Raw genomic sequence first — 15,242 nt, 5'->3', positions numbered from 1 at the left:
TGCTTCCTGTCTTCAGGAAGTTCCAAGTTGCCATTAGTATAACCTGAGCTGTGTCCATGACTTCCTTTACTCTCTTAGAATTTCCTCAAAGTCAACTGATAGAGTATTCACTCTTTTTAATAGCCCCAAAATTCTTATAAGCTATTATTATAACCTGAGCTGTGTCCATGACTTGCTTTGCTTTCTTAGCAATTTCTCAAAGTCAACATATAGCCACAAAAAATACTCCATGGTATGGCTATTCCTCTATTTAATTAAATCATTTCCCCATTTATTAACATTCACTTTGTTTCTACCTTTTTTGTTTTTGCCACTACTCATAATGTTACAATAAACATTCTTCATTTTTTTGATAAATTCCAAGTCATAGGGTTGCTATGTGGAAGAGTATTTATAGTTTTAATATTTAACATTACCAGATTATTTACATATACATACACAGAGATGTAACAATACTCCTTTTCACCAAGCCCCACCTTACCTTCAGAGCTAAATATTATCACACTTGAAACTTTTTGCCAATAATAAGGGTTAGAAAGAACATCGGAGTTTAGCTTTAATTCATATTCCTCTATTAATAAGAATGAGCACTTTTTCATATGATTCCTGGGCGTTTTGAATTTGTTAATCTGTGAATGGACAATTGATACCCTTTGTATATTTTAAAAGTTGGGTTGAATATTTTGCCATTTAAAATTATTAATTTTATCGAGTTGAATGTATCATTTTTTTCTCCAGTGAATTATAGATTTCCTGACTTGCTTAGGAATATCTTAAGTTATGCATAATTTTTCTACAATTTTTAAATTTTGAGACAATTGTAGATTCATATGCAGTTTAATGAGCACATGTATTCTTTATCCAGATTTCCCTAATGATAACATCTTCCAAAGCTATGATACAATATCACAACCAGCAAACTGGTGTTAATGTAATCCACTAATCTAATTCAGATTTCTCTAATTATATTTGTATAGTACTCATTTGTGAATGTGTGTATATTTATCACAATTTTATCATATGTAGGCTTGTGAATTCACCACCACAGTCAAGATATAGAACAGTTCCATCACCACAAAGACTCCCCAAGTGTTGACCTTTTATAACCACAATTGCCTCCATTCCTTTTGCTTCCTGCCCCTGTCCCTAACACTTGGCAGCAATGAATCTCTTCACCGTCTCTATAAATTTGACATGCCAAGTGTGTTATATAAATGGAGTTATACAGTATGTGTATTAGTCCATTTTCATGCTTCTATAAGGACATACCCAAGACTGGGTAATTTATAAAAGAAAGAGGTGTAATTGACTCACAGTTTTGGGGAGGGCTCAGGAAACTTACAATCATGGTGGAAGGCACCTCTTCACAGGGCAGCAGGAGAGAGAATGAGTGCCAAGCAAAGGGGAAAGCCCCTTATAAAACCATCAGATCTCGTGATAACTCACTCACTATCATGAGAACAGCATGGGGGAAACCACCTTCATGATTGATTATCTCTACCTGGTCCCGACCTTGACACATGGGGATTATTACAATTCAAGGTGAGATTTGGGTGGGGACACAGAGCTAAACCATATCAGTATGTAACACTAGGAAGTTGACTTTTTCCCTCAGCATAATAGCCTTGAGATTCAACCAAGTTGGTTATATCAATAGTTTATTCTTTTTATTGGTGGTTAGTATTCCATGGTATGTGTACCATAGCTTTTTTTAAAAAAGCATTCACTCATTGAAGCAATCTGTGTTGTTTCCAGTTTGGGGCTCTTAGGAATAGAGTTGCTCTAAACATTTGTGTACAGGTTTTTGTGGGGAAAAACGTTTTCTTGTCTTCAAAATAAATGCCCCATAGTGCAACTCTTGGGTTCTACTGTTGTCATATATTTAGTTTTATAAGAAATTGCCAAATAATTTTCAAGAATTATTGAGGCATTTTACATTCCAACTAGTAATGTATGAGGGATCCAGTTCTCCACATCTTCATCAACATATGTTATCACTAATTTTATGCCAGCTATTTCAATAGTGGTATTTCTCTTTTATTGAGATATTATTCACATACTATAGAATTCACCATTTTAATGTACACAATTCAGTAGAGTGTTTAGCATATTTACAAGGTTGTGCTTCTATTACCACTATCTAATTTCAGAAATTTTTATCGCCACTAAAAGAAATCCAATACCCATTAGTATTCTGTATTAGTTTATTTGCATTGCTATAGGGCAATACCTGAGGCTGGGTGATTTATGAAGAAATGAGGTTTATTTTGACTCACAGTTTTGCAGGCTGTACAAGCATGGCACCAACATCTCCTCAGCTTCTTATGAGGCACTCAGGAAGCTTACAATCATGGCAGAAGGTGAAGGGAGAGCCAGAGCATCATATAGCAAGAGAAGGAACAAGAGAGAGGAGGCAAGAAAGAGAAGGGTGAGGTGTCAGACACTCTTAAACAGCCAGATCTCACGTGAACTAGCAGCGAGAACTCACTCCTTACCAAGGAGATAGCAGTAAGTCATTCATGGGGGATCCACCCCCATGTTTCAAACATTGATTTCCCATGATCCTCCAACATTAGAGGTCACATTTCAAAGTGAGATTTGGAGGAGACAAAACACCCAATTTGTATCATAGTCATTCTTCATTCTTCTTTGTCCCTACCCCCTGTCAACCACCAGTCTGCTTTCTGCCTCTATAGACTTGCTTTTTCTGAATGTATAATATAAATAGACTCTTATAAGCTGTTTCTTTTTATGTCTTGTTTCTTTCACTTAGCATAAGGGTTTCAAGGTTCATTCATGCTCTAATGGCTCAAATCCACTGTTGAGGCCATCTAGTGTACTTTCCATTTTAATTACTCTACTTTTAAATTCCAGAATTTCTTTTTGGTTCCTTTTTTATACTTTCTATCTCTTTATTAATATTCTCTATTTAGTGAGACATGGTTTTCATGAGAAATGGTTACCTTTAGCTCTTTGAACTATTCAAGTTGGCTGTTTCATCTTTATTGAGTTTTATGGTTTGTGGTTTTTGAGGAATTATTTCATTTGTTTTCAATTATCAAGTTTTCTGTGTAAAATTAATCATAGTATTATCTCTATTATCTTTATAATGGTTCTAGTATCTATAGTGATATCCTTTGTATTATGTCTAAGGTAATTTATCTTTTCTCTTTTAATTTTTGTCAGTCTTGCAATAGATTTATAAATATAAACCACCTTTTTGAAGGAGTAGCCTTTTAAAATGGATTTTCTTTATATTTTCTTTTTATTGACATATAACAGATGTATGTATTTTGGGAGTACATGTGATATTTTGAAACCTGTAGACAATGTGTAATGATCAAATCTGGATAATTGCAATATTCATCACCTCAAACATTTATCTTTTTTTTTCTGTTGGAAACATTAAAATTCTTCCAGCTATTTTGAAATATACGATAAATTCTTGTTAACTATATTTTCCCTACCATATAATTGAATACCAGAACTTATTCCTTCTATGTAACTGTATTTTTGAACCCATTAAACAACTTCTCTTTATCTGTTCTTCCATCCGTCCCTTCCTAGCCTCTGGTAATGAGCATTCTACTCTCTATCCCCATGAGATACACATCTTTTAGCTCCCACATATAAGAAAAAAACATGTGACATTTGTCTTTTTGCACCTGGCTTATTTCACATAACATAATAATAACCTTCAATTCTATCCCTGTTGATGCAAATGACAGTATTTCATATCTTTTTACAGCTAAGTCTGTTTTCAATTTTATTAATTTCTGCTCTTTATTTGCTTTCTTCTGCTTTCTTTGTGTTTATTGTGCTCTTGATTTTCCAGTTTCTGGAGTTAGACACTTAGATTGTATATTTGAGAACTTTCTTATTTACTGATATAAGGATTTAGTGCTGTAAATTGTCTTCTCAGAACGACTTTAGCTGAATCCCATATATTTTGATATGCTGCATCTATATTTTCATTCAGTCGTACTTACATTTTGTTTCCTTTTAGATTTTTTATTTGATCCGTTGGTTATTTGTAAGTGTACTGTCTATTTTCCAAGTGCTCAGGGATTTTCTTTTTGTCTATCTGTTGTTTTCTAGTTTTATTCCATTCTGATTAGACAATGTACTCTGTATAATTTCAATTCTTTTAAAATTATTGAAGTTTGTTTTATGGCCCAGGAGGTGATTTATATTCCTTATGGACTTGTTCCTACTTTTATCAATACCCATTCTGCATTAGTTTGAGAACTGAATATTTGCAATGTAGGTCTAATTCCTCCTACCTCACCATCTCCATTTTATTTTATTGTTAAATGTTTCTATTTTTAATTTTTGTAGGTACATAGTAAGTGTATATATTTATGAGACACATGAAATATTTTGATACAGGCATGCAATATGTAATAATAACATCAGCAGAAATAGGTTGTTACCTCAATAATTTACCCTTTCTGTTACAAATATCCAATTATACTCTTTCAGTTATTTTAAAATGTATAATTAAATTATTATTGACCATAGTCACTCTGTTTTGCTATAAAATACTAGGTCTTATTTATTCTTTCTAACTACTTTTTGTATCCATTAGTCATCCCCACTTCAGCCGCACACCCCAAACACCCTTCCCAGCCACTAGTAGCCATCCATTTTCTCTCGATCTCCATGAGTTCAATTGTTTCAATTTTTAGCTGCAACAAATAAGTGAGAACATGTGAAGTTTCTTTTTCTGTGCCTGACTTATTTTATTTAGCATAATGTCCTCCAGTTCTATCCATGTTGTTGCAAATGACAGAATCTCCTTCTTTTTCATGGCTGAATTGTTTATATGTACCACATTTTAAAATTTATGAATACTTATGTTGCTTCCAAATCTTGGGTATTGTAAATAATGCTCCAACAAAAATGGGACTGTAGATATCACTTTGATAAACAAACTTTCTTTCTTTTGGGTATATACATAGCACTGGGATTCCTAGATTATATTATAGCTCTAGGAACTTCCAAAGTGTTTCTTTATAGGGGATATATTAATTTACATTCCCACCAACGGCATATGAGGGTTCTTTCTTCTGCATATCTTCACCAGCATTTATTATTGTCTTGTCTTTTAGATGAAAGCCATTTTTTAACTGGAGTGAGGTGGTATCTCATTGTAGTATTCATTTGCATTTCTCTGATGATCAATGATGTTGAGCACATTTTCATATACCTGTTTGCCATTTGTATGTCTTTGTTTGCAAAATGCCTATTCAGATCTTTTGCCCATTTTAAAATCAGATTATTAATTTTTTTCTGTAGAATTGTTTGAGCTTCTTATATGTTATCATTATTAATCCCTTGTAAGATGGATAGATTGCAAATATTTTCTCCCACTCTGAAGGTTGTCTCTTCAATTTGTTGATTATTTGCCTCATCCTGCAGAATCTTTTCAGCTTGGTGTGATTCTATTTGTTCATTTCTGCTTTGGTTGCCTGTGCTTGTGGGGTACTAGTCAATAAATCTTTTCCCAGGTAAATGTCATGAAGAGCTTCCCCAGTATTTTCTTCTATACTTTCATAGTTTGAAATCTTAGATTTATGTCTTCAATGCATTGGGATTTGATTTTTGTATATGGTGATAGATAGGGGTGTAGTTTTATTCTTCTGCATATGGATATTCAGTTTTCTCAGCACTAATTATTGAAGAAACTGTTCTTTTCCCAATGTTTGTTCTTGGCAACTTCATTGAAAATGAGTTCACTGTAGATGTACAAATTTGTTTCTGAGTTCTATATTCTGTTCCATTTGTCTATGTGTCTGTTTTTATGACAGTAACATACTGTTATGGTTTAATTTGAAGTTAATTTGAAGTATAATTTGAAGTCAGGAAATGTAATTCCTTCAGTTTTGTTCTTTTTGCTCAGGATGGGTCAAAATTGCTTTGGCTATTCTAAGTCTTTTGTGGTTTCATATAAATTTTAGAATTATTTTGTTTATATCTATGAAGAATATCATTGGTATTTTGATAGAGTTTGCACTGACTGTGGATTGCTTTGAGTAGCATGAACATTTTGGCAACATTGATTTTTCCATTACATAAACAATAGAATATTTTTTCTATTATTTTGTATTCTCTTCAATTTCTTTCATCAGTGTTTTATAGTTTTCAATATAGAAAATTTTTACTTCTTTGTTTAAGTTTATTGCTAGGTATCTAATTTTATCTGTAGCTATTGTAAATGTGAATTTTTCTTGATTTCTTACTCAGATTGTTTGCTGTTGGCATATAGGAATGCTACTGATTTTTATATGTTGATTTTGTATCCTGCAACTTTACTGAGTTTGTGTACCAGAACTAATACTTTTTGGTGGAGTCTTTAGGTTTCTTCAAATATAAGATCATATTATCTGCAAACGAGGATATTTTATCTTCTTCCATTTCAATTTGGATGCCTTTTATTTCTTTCTCTTGTCTGATTGCTCTAGCTGAGACTTCCAGTACTATGTTAAATAACAGTGGTTAACGTGATCATTCTTGTCTTGTTCTAGATCTTACAGGAAAGGCTTTCAGTTCTTGTCCATTCAGTATGACAATAGTCTGTTATATACGGCTTTTATTTTATTATGGCACGTTCCATCTATACTCAGTTTTCTGAGGGTTTTTTAAATTATAAAGGGATGCTGATACTCTTTCAGCATCAATTGAATGATCCCATGAATTTTGTCCTTCATTAGGCTGACATGATGTATCACATTGATTGATTTGCGTATGTTGAACCATGCTTGCATTCTTGGGATAAATCTCAGTCATAATAAATAATCATTTTAATGTGTTGTTGAATTCAGTTTGCTAGTATTTTGTTGAGGATTTTTTGCATCAATATTCATCAGTAATATTAGCCTGTAGTTTTCTTTTTATTATGTGTCTTTTCTTTGTTTTGGTATCACAGTAATACTGGCCTTGGCTGGGTGCAGTGGCTCACACCCATAATCCCAGCATTTTGGGAGGCCTAGGTGGGGGATCAGCTGAGGTCAGAGTTCGAAACCAGCCTGGCCAACATAGCAAAACACCGTCTTTACTAAACATAGAAAAATTCGCATGGTGGTATGCACCTGTAATTCCAGCTACTGGGGAGGCTGAGGCAGTACAATCGCTTGACCCGGGAGGCAGATGTTGCAGTGAGCTGAGATCGCGCCATTGCACTCCAGTATGGGTGACAGAGCAAGACTCCATCTCAAAACAAACAAACAACCCCCCCACCCCTCACACACACACACAACCACAACACTGGCCTCATAGAATTAATTTGAAAGTAGTCTCTTCTCTATTTTTCAGAATAGTTTGAGTAGGATTGGTATAATTTCTTCTTTAAATGTATGGTAGAATTTAGCAGTGAATCCATGGAGTCCCAGACTTTCTTTGCTGAGAGACATTTTATTATGGCTTTTCTCTTGATACTTGTTATTGGTTTGTTCAGGTCTTGAATTTATTCATGGTTCAATCTTGGTATGTTCTATGTGCCTATGTATTTATCAATATCCTCTAGATTTTCCAATTTATTGGAATATAGTTGCTCATGGAAGCCACTAATGTTCCTTTGAATTTCTGGAGTATCAGTTATAATGTCTCCGTTTTTATCTCCAATTTTATTTCTTTGTCTTCTCTCTTTCTTTCTTAGTGTGGCTAAAGTTTTGTCAATTTTGCTTAACGTTTCAAAAAACCAACCTTTTCTTTCATTGATTTTTTGTGTTTTTTTTATTTATATTTTATTTTTGCTCTTATCTTTATTATTATTTCTTTCCTTCTACAATTTTGAGTTTGGATTGCTCTTGGCTTTCTAATTCTTTAAGATGTATTAGGCTGTTTATTTCAAGTTTTTGAAAATTTTTTATATAGGAGCTTCCCTCTTTGTACTGCTTTCACTGTATCCCATAGGTTTTGATATGTTGTGTTTCCATTATTATTTGCTTCAAGAAAATTTTCAATTTCATTCTTAATTTTTTCACCGACTCACTGGTCATTCAGAATACTGTTTAATTTCCGTTTGTTTGTATAGTTTTCAAAATTCGTCTTCTTTTTTATTTTTAGTTTTATTTCATCATTGTCAGAGAAGACTTTTGATTGTATTGAAATTTTTTTGAATGTTTTAAGACGTGTTTTGTGAGCTAATATACGGTCTGTCTTTAATAATAATTCATGTGTTGAAGAGAATAATGTGTATTCTATGGCTGTTGAGTGAAAAGTTCTGTAAATATCTATTAGGTCCTTTTAGTGTATAGTGCGGATTCAATCTGATATCTCTGTTTTTCTGTTTGACAGATCTGTCCAAAGGTGAAAGTGAGGTTCGATGAAGTTTCCAGCTATGACTGTATTGGGGTCAATCTCTTTCTTTAGCTCTAATCACATTTGCATTATATATCTGGGTACTTGAGTGTTGGGTGTGCATATATTTACAATTGATATATCCTGTTGCTGAATTGACCCTTTCATTATTATATAGTGATAATGTTATTGGTATTATTATCTCTTTAATCTTTTCGTATAATTTTCATCAGGAAATCTATTTTGTCTGACATAAGTATAGCTACTCCTGCTCTCTGTTTGTTTCTATTGGCATGAAATATGTTTTTCTATTTTTTTAAGTCTGTGTGTGTCTTCACAGGTAAAGCGTTTTTCCTGTAGGCAACAGATTGTTGAGTGCTTTTAAAAATCTGTTAAGGTATCTATGTCTTTTGACTGGAGAGTTTAGTCCATTGACCTCCAACGTTATTATAAATAAGTAAGAACCTACTCCTGCCATTTTGTTATTTGTTTTATGGTTGCTTTGTGATCTTCTTTTTCTTCCTTTCTGTCTTCCTTTAAGTAAAGGTGATTTTCTCTGAAGGTATGATTTAATTTATTTCTTTTTATTTTTTGGGTTTCCCTTGTATGTTTTTTGATTTGAGTTTATCATAAGGCCTCCAAATGTTATCTTAAAACCAATTTATAAAAACTGATAAAAATTTGCAATAATTGCATAAACAAACATACAAACATGTGAAAATGCAAGTAATAAAAACTACATTTTATGACTTCATGTCCTTCGCAGGGACATGGATGAAGCCGGAAGCCATCATTCTCAGCAAACTAACACAGGAACAGAAAACCAAACACCGCATGTTCTCACTCATAAGTGGTAGTTGAAAAATGAGAACACATGGATACAAGGAGGGGAACATCATTCACCGGGGCCTGTTGAGGGGTGGAGGGCAAGGGGACATGTTTGAAGGACATTTTTACCAGATATACTATTCAAGAATATAAGGGTTTTTTCCTTCAGCCCTTCAAGTATGTCATGCCACTATCTCCTGTCCTGTAAGATTTCCTCTGAAGAGTCTGCTGTCAGATGTATTGGAGCTCTATTTTATCTTATTTGTTTCTTTTCTCTTATTGCTTTTACGATCCTTTCTTACTTTTAACCTTTGGGAGTTTGATTATTAAATGCCTTTGGTAGTCTTCTTTGGATTAAATCTTCTTGGTGTTTATAACCTTCTTGTACTTGAATATTGATATCTTTCTCTAGGTTTGGGAAGTTCTCTGATATCCCTTTGAATAAACGCTCACTCTTATCTCCTCTACCTCCTTTTTAAGGCCAATGACTCTTAGACTTGCTGTTTGGGGGTTATTTACTAGATGCTGTAGGCATGCTTTATTGTTTTTTATTCTTTTTTCTTTGCCTCCTCTGACTGTGTATTTTCAAATGGCCTATCTTCAAGCTCACTAATTTTTTCTTTTGCTTGATGAATTCTCTTAAGAAATTCTGATGCATTCTTTCTCATTTGCGTTTTTCAACTCCAGAATATGTTTTTCACTATTTCAATTTCTTTTTTACATTTTCTTCTCTGTGTTATCTTGAATTTAGTTGAGTTCTCTCAAAACAGCTGTTTTGATTACTTTGTCTGAAAAGTCACATATCCCTATTTCTTTAGGATTGGTCTCCAGTGCTGTATTTCATTGATTTGGTGAAGTAATGTTTTCCTGGATAATCTTGATGTTTGCAGATGTTCATCTGTGTCTGGGCATTGAAGAGTTAGGAATTTCTTATACCTAACTGGGTTTCTTTGTACCATCCTTCTTGGGAAGGTTTGCCAGGTATTTTAAGGGACTTGGATGTTGTGATCTAAGATGTATCTGCATTAGGGGGAACCCCAAGCCCAGTAACACTGTGGTTTTTGCAGACTTGTAGAGGTATCACCTTGGTGGTCTTTGATAAGATCTGGAAGAATTTTCTGGAGTATCAGGCAGAGACTTTTGTTCTCATCCCTTACTTTCTTCCAAACAAAAGTAGTGTGTTTCTCTCTCTGCTGAGCTATTTGGAGTTGGGTGAGGGGTGACACAAGCGTATCTGTGGCCACCACCAGTAGGAATACACTGGGTCAGAACTGAAGCCAGTATTGCTCTTGCCCAAGGCCTGCTGTAACCACTGCCAGGCTACCACTTATGTTTGCTCAAGGCTCTGGAACCCTACGATGAGTAGGTGATGAAGACAGCCAGGTTTGTGTTTTTCTTATCAAGGTAGTGAGCTCTCCCAGGCCTCTACCGGGTCCTAAGATGCGGTCTGGGAGCCAGGGCCTTGAGCCAAAAACCTTAGAAATTAATCTGGTGCTCTATTCTACTGTGGCTAACCTGGCACTCAAACCATGAGACAAAGTCCTTCTCACTTTCCCTTTTTGTTTTGCACAGACAGAGGAGCCTCTCCTCATGGCTGTCACCACCACAGGCCCGTGGAGAGTACTGCCAGGCTACCACCAATGTTTACTTAAGGCCCAAGAACTCTTCAGTGACCGCGTGGTGAATGCTGCCAGCCTTGGGACTTACCCTTCAGGGCAGTGGGCTCTTCTTTGTCCCACAGCAGGTCTAGAAATGCAGTTTAAGAGTGAAGGCCTGGAATTTGCGATGACGAGGGCCCTCTTTTTTTTTTTTTTTTTTGAGATAGGGCCTCATTCTGTCACTCAAGCTGAAGTGAAGTGACACAATTACGGTTCACTGTAGCCTCAAAATCCCCAGGCTCAGATGATACTCGCACCTCAGCCTCAGGAGTAGTTGGGACTACAGGCATGTGCCACCTTGCCTGGATAATTTTTATATTTTTTGTAGAGACAGGGTTTCACCCTGTTGCCCAGGCTGGTCTCTAACTCCCAAGCTCAATTGATCTGCCCAGATCGGCCTCCTAATGTGCTGAGATTGCAAGAGTGAGTCACTGTGTCCAGCTTCCACCTCTTGGTGCTCTATCCTACCGTGGCCGAGCTCGGACCTGATTTTTTTGTTGTCATGATGTCTATTTTTGCATAGACAGTTTTTAAATTTGATGTTTCATCAGTGTGGATGAATGGTGGAGGCTTCTATTCAGCCATCTTCCTCTGACCCACTTCCTCCATTTTATTTCTATAGCTACAGAGAAACCAAAGTCTCAAGAGAAATGTCAAGTATTTTCAACTTCTTGTTTATTTGGGGCGTATCTGCTGCAGTGGACTTTGGTTAAGGAAATAATTTCTTAGTTGCTTTTTACATACTTTTCTGTAGATGGCAGCAGAGCATCCCCCCCAAAAAAACAAAGAAACAAAAAAAAAAAGTCCTCCTCCACCCTTTGTGTTGGAAAAAAAAAAAGAAAAGAAAAGAAAAAAAAAAAGAATGAAAAAGGAGTGGGTGTATTTCTGCTGCCTTGAATGCTGGAAATCTACGTTGAAAAATATGCTGTTAAAATGTGTTTGCCAAATGTGAGAAGAAAAAGATTAATATTTTTTTAAAAAATGGTCTTTTAAGGGCTAAGGATGGGATTGCATTAGGAGAAATACCTAATAAAAATGACGAATTGATGAGTGCAGCAAACCAACATGGCACATGTATACCTATGTAACAAACGTGCGCATTGTGCACATGTACCCTAGAACTTAAAGTATAATAAAAAATAAATTAAAAAAAGGTATTTTAAAATTGTTGGGTTGAATTTACTTTTACATGTTTTTATTGGCTTTTTTCTCCTCTAGTTTATATTTTTATTTCTATTGTTCATTTTTCTGTTGGGAGTTTTAAAAGATAATTTTTTTGCCATAATAAAAATAATACGTCTCATTTAAAAAATTAGAAATTTCAGAAATGTTGTAAAAGAGAAAGCAACATTCAGAAGCTACCACTATTAAAATTTTGATATGTCTCCCCATTCTATGCTGGTGTTTTGGTGGGACATTTTGAGGTTAAAATTATATGTTTTGTCTGATTTTGCTTTCTAATTTTTAATTAAATTAATATTGTGACCCTCTCTATCTCAATAAATACTTTTCTTAATATACTTTAAAATAATTCAATTAAAACTTTTAAGATAATGCATACCTATTATTTTTGTAAATTACTGATAATTTTTATATTTGTCCAGATAAAAAAATTGTTTTTGAGACATGGTCTCGCTCTGTCACCCAGGCTGGAATGCCAGATTAAATTTTTAATCACCTTTTCAACCCTTCCCTCATTAAGGATTTTTAAAACTCACGTTGTTTGAAATCTATATATTAATTTGAAAAGTAACATCTTCCAAATAATTAGTTTTCCGATTCAAGAATGTAGCTTATTCTTTTATTGATTTAACTTCTTTATATTCTCCAGTAATGTTTCACCACTTGTTCCATGTGATTGCAGAATATTTCTTTTTAAACATATTTCTAGTAATTTCTATTTTCCTCATAGTGACTAGAAAGTTATTTAACAATGAGTGAGGAAAATAAAGGCTCATTAACTTCCTCATATAATGGAATGTTTAACATGTTGTAATCCATTATACACTTTATGGAAATGTTTTTAAGTAATACATGCTTATTGTTGGAACATTGGACAATATATAAAGGCAAAAAGAAAACAAGAAGACAAAAATTATCCATGATCTCAAATCTCATTAATACCAAATATTGGTATATTTCCTTCTGGCTCTTTTTGTGTTCCTCTATTTTCTTGTTTGTGCTTCTAATTGTACAATTATACATGGAAACATGCTTCTTCTAAAAAATTCAAATAATACAGAAAAATATAAAGCTAGGGAATAAATCATAAAAGAAAGTTTCTCCTTCACCAAACCCACTTCTCCATACCCCCATCCAGGCAAGTAGTATTGATAGTTCAATAGTTCAATGTGTATTTTTATGTTTTTTTATGCATTCATACACACAGATACACAATGTACACATACACATACATTTTTTGTTGCCCAATTCATAGTTATTTTTATGACTATATCATGTTTGTAGGAAAACAATTTGCATTCTGTGTTTATTTCGTATCAAGATCTTCATGTAGCTATTAAACCAGGGTTGTTAATTATTTTACTGAAGTCCTTTTCATTCTTATTTTTTTTACTTGATCCGTTGACTTGTGAAAAAACTATTAACTTATTCAACAAATATTTATGGAGTCCCTATCACTTGCTACGAACTGCTCTAGCCTCTAGAGACACAGAAGTGGACAAAATAAACAGAAATTCCCATCTTTATGGAATGTATATTTTGAAGCAATTAACTATTTACTTCCACCATTGGTGTATGAATGTGATCATTTTATCCTTGCTGGCATTCGTGATTATTATTTTAAACAAATCTTTATGTGTTTGGTAAAAATAAATTCATGTTCTTTGTTTTAATTTGCATATCTTTAATTAACGGTGAGATTAAGCATTTCCATGCATTTTTAGCAATTGTGCTTTCTCATCATAAATTCTCTATTTTAAGACCTTTCCCAATTTGTCATTACACATTCCATTTTCATACACTTTTTATTTATTATTATTTATAAGTAATGTAAATATTATAGAAGAGATGCCAGAATAGTACAAATAACTCCCATATTCTCTTTGTTCAGACTGACTGTTTAAGAGCTTGCCACATTTGTTTGTTATTCTCTATTTACATATTGCTATATCTCTCTCTTTGTCTATCATCTATCTTTGCTGAACCGTTTGAGATTAAGTTATATACTTCATACTTAGTAACTTTTAAATAATTTTATTATTTTCAAAAATGGGGCAGTCAATTATATAATAAGCACAGTTCAGTTTTCAACTTTAGGACATTTAACACTTTATATTACCAATGGTATTTTATTTTTTTCAATTGACCTGACAATAATATTGATAACAGTTTCTTTATACTTTTCGTGATCATATATTTCAAATACCTGTCATATCTTCTTGGTGTCTTTTAATCTGGAAAAATTCCTAAACCTTTTAGGTTATGAATCCTGTGTAACAACACTACAAAAATAATTTCATATTATGACCTCAAACTTTTGTTTTACAACTGTATTGAGGTATAATTTACAAACAATAAACCCACTCATTTTATGTATATATTAATGAGTTTTGGTAAATATATATAATTGTGCAACCACTACCATAACCAGATTTAAAACACCCCCAAAATTTCTTTTCTATTTCCAGTCAATCTTTGTCTTCGCCAGTACCCAATAACGACTAATCATTGGCTGTCTGTCTCCATAGCTTTTCATTTTCTAGGATTTCTTATACGTGCAATCATACAGTATATAAATTTTTGCGTTTTGGTTTTTTCACTTAGCAAAATGTTTTTTTATTTCATCCATGCTGTAGCACGGATCATTACTTTGTTTCTTATTCCACTGTATGGATATAATACAAGTTGTTTATCCATTCACTGGCTGATGGAAATTTGAGCTGTTTCTACTTTTTGTTTACTATGGATAATGTTGGTATAAACATTCTTTTTTAAATTTTAGTCTGACATATGTTTTTATTTCTCTTGAGTTTATACCTAGAAGTGGATTTGCTGTGTTATAAGGTAACTCTATGTTTAACATTTTGAAAGACTGTAGTACTGTTTCAAATTGGTTGCACCATTGTACCAGCAATGAATGAGAATTTCTATTTCACGGCATCCACACCAGCATTTGTTATTGTCAGTCTTTGGATATTAGCTATCTCAGTGGGTACAAAGTAGTACCTCTTTGTATATCTTCTTGGATAATATCTATATGGATCCTTTGCCCATTTTAAATTGTGTTATTTGTCTCTATTATTAAGTTTTAATGTTTGTATATTCTTTATATAGTTTGGACAATAATTTTTAGAAAAGTTACATAGTGTCAAAGCCTATTCACATCACCCTAATCACATCATAGAACATTTTCCTATTCCCAATAAGATACCTAGATCTCATTGGCATTTAATCTGTGTCCCTAGATTTGCCTTTATGGGATATTTTATGTCA

At 33.6% G+C, this 15,242-nt stretch overlaps 1 long non-coding RNA gene across 1 annotated transcript in view; it reads right to left on the bottom strand.

Annotated features, from left to right (window-relative positions):
• Nucleotides 1-2,208: 2,208 nt before the first annotated feature.
• The window catches only part of LOC134735997 (uncharacterized), a 366,473-nt gene continuing 353,439 nt past the window's right edge, over nt 2,209-15,242 (bottom strand). The window contains exon 3 of the long non-coding RNA XR_010119610.1: nt 2,209-2,341. This is a non-coding gene — a long non-coding RNA (uncharacterized lncRNA). The remainder of the gene's footprint in view (nt 2,342-15,242) is intronic.

Source organism: Symphalangus syndactylus, chromosome X, assembly GCF_028878055.3.
Source record: "Symphalangus syndactylus isolate Jambi chromosome X, NHGRI_mSymSyn1-v2.1_pri, whole genome shotgun sequence".
NCBI classification, from domain to species: domain Eukaryota; kingdom Metazoa; phylum Chordata; class Mammalia; order Primates; family Hylobatidae; genus Symphalangus; species Symphalangus syndactylus.
The sequence above is the reverse complement of the archived record's forward strand: the minus strand, read 5'-3'. Positions and strand labels throughout refer to the sequence as shown.